This window comes from Penaeus chinensis, chromosome 17, assembly GCF_019202785.1.
Source record: "Penaeus chinensis breed Huanghai No. 1 chromosome 17, ASM1920278v2, whole genome shotgun sequence".
NCBI lineage: Eukaryota > Metazoa > Arthropoda > Malacostraca > Decapoda > Penaeidae > Penaeus > Penaeus chinensis.
The window spans coordinates 1,313,533-1,316,032 of record NC_061835.1 but is presented as its reverse complement, the minus strand read 5'-3'; the positions used below and the strand labels follow the sequence as shown (position 1 = coordinate 1,316,032).

The window sequence follows — 2,500 nt, the reverse complement described above, 5'->3', positions numbered from 1 at the left end:
TGATGTAAATTCCGAAAAAAACTACATAATGATCGTTCAAAGAAATTATATGTAAATTTCGAAAAAAAACTACATAATGATCGTTCAAAGAGATTGTATGGATAGATATACACACTCGATTATATTAAGACATGGTGTAAGTTCGAGTGAGAAACATGTTGGTCAAATCCGGCTTTGGAGGACTGGAATGATCTTACATAATACCACAGCCAGGAAACATAGTGTGTGTGTGTGTGTGTGTGTGTGTGTGTGTGTGTGTGTGTGTGTGTGTGTGTGTGTGTGTGTGTCTGTCCGTTTAGGTGTATGCGTATATCTGTACATATGTGTGTTTCTTTTGTGGGATTGCAAACGAATTTTACAAATAACATACACATAACAAACCACCACCTACACCTTCCAGAATCAGTGTATCTGACAAATCAAGAACACACCAAGAAAGGGGTAGACGGCCGAGTGAGAGACGTGGAGTAACACCTGTTCCGAGGGGTATCGATCGTGTATTCGTCAGGCTTCGCGAACTCACGTGCTCTGGTGGTCGCCGGTCAGCCACACTGGGAGCCTGCGAGTTGGCTTGGTTTGGCTTTGTTTTAGCTTGACTTGGCTTGGCTTGGCGAGAGGAACGTTTGGCTTGGTAGATTCAGTTTTTTGTTTGTTTTTTTGTATTTGTTTCTTTGGTTTGGGTTCGTTTACTTTCTTTGGTTTGGGTTCGTTTACTTTCTTTGGTGGAGATCGATTTGTTAATGATGGTTTTTCTTGTTTGGGAGTTTCTTTCACCCATTTATTTGCTATTTTTTTCTGTATTATAAGTCTTGTTATGGTTTATCAGAAATTAGATGTTTATCTTTAATATCCTTCTTATCATTACATAAGTATTATTGCGTCATCATTAGCGTTATCGCCATTTTCACCATCTTCTGTGGTACGAAAAATCCCCGAAGTTTTGGTTCCAAATGGCGGTGTCAATTATAATTATTTTAGTTATTACAAATATGGATAACTAAAATAGATTACTTATGTCAGTTTTAATAAATAGACAAATTTCATATAAAGGTATATAACCCGTGAAAACCGGCTTTAGTAAATTGGAAAAAAAAAACCATTTATTGCGGCACAAAACACGCGCACAGTTGAGACAATGATTTTTAGATGGCGAAATCTCGTTTGATCTTCCTCTCATTCCCTAAGAAATAATATCCGATTCCTTCTGATATGTAAGAAACCAGCTTGAAATAAGTCCTCCGGTTTTGCAGACTTACGAACGATATTACGAAATCACCCAAGAAAAAAAAAAAAAAAGAACAAGAAAACGTACGATAATATGAGTTCACGGACCTCGCTGCCTGGCGTAGTGACCCTGCCGCAGTAACGTTGGTGTCGTATAGTGAACTCCATCGGTCTAAGGGATATCGTAGAGCAAAATTGGAGTTTTATACATTCGTGCGATGTTCTTTCCTCTTTCTTGATTGTAAGTAGTTTGGGAAAAAAGTGGTTTATTGGTTGAGAATATATTTTTTTCTATTGTGAAGGAAATACCGGTAGTTATATTGGTCAGTGTGTGTATATCCGTAAAGAAGTACTTGTGTGTAGCTCGTATATCCCTCTATTCTTATGCTGTGATAAAACTTTGATATTATTTATTTTTTCAGTGTATCACCCATTGCCCAACTACGCTATATTTACTCCAGAAATAGTTAGAAACCTTTGTCTTAATGATATTAAATAATTGACGAAAACGATTTTTTTCTCTCTGTGTTTAAATAAAAAATCTCATTCAGAATTTCATCAAGGATCTTCATTAGGTAAAAATTCATCAAAGAACCACATTCATTCGTAATCAAGTACTTAATTTTTCAGTTATTGATTTTCTTCATCTTGTTCACATTTGTTATTTTCTTGAAGTGAAATGAATCAAATTATTGCAGGTAGGCCTACATACGCACGCAGACACACACACACACACACACACACACACACACACACACACACACACACACACACACACACACACACACACACACACACACACACTCACACTCACACATATATATATATATGTATATATATATATATATATATATTTATATGTATATATATATTTATATGTGTGTGTTTGTGTGTATTATATGTATATGTATATATATGTATATGTATATGTATATATATGTATATATATACACATATATACACATATATACACACATATATATATATGTATGTATAGAGTGAGAGAGAAAGACAAACAGATATAGAGACACAAACAAAGATATCTAAACCAGTGTGTGTGAGTGTGTGTGTGTGTGTGTGTGTGACCATCATTATCATTAACAATTATCATGATCATCAATCAGTACTTTATCATCATCATTACCATCAAAATTATCATTAGCATTATCATATCATCACTATCATTATCATCTTCACTTAAATGTCATCACCATCATTATTATAATCCACTTTCACTATGATAATCCATGAATCGAAGATGTACAAGAGATCGGTC

General features: G+C 34.7%; 1 protein-coding gene across 3 annotated transcripts in view; it reads left to right on the top strand.

Moving 5' to 3' along the window:
- The first annotated feature begins 1,331 nt into the window (after positions 1-1,331).
- Positions 1,332-2,500, top strand: part of LOC125034331 (phospholipase ABHD3-like) — a 9,479-nt gene continuing 8,310 nt past the window's right edge. The window contains exon 1 of one of the 3 annotated variants that reach the window (XM_047626140.1): positions 1,332-1,465. The gene's annotated coding sequence lies outside the window, so the exon portion shown is untranslated. The remainder of the gene's footprint in view (positions 1,466-2,500) is intronic. The other 2 variants (XM_047626139.1, XM_047626141.1) reach the window with 2 other exon arrangements.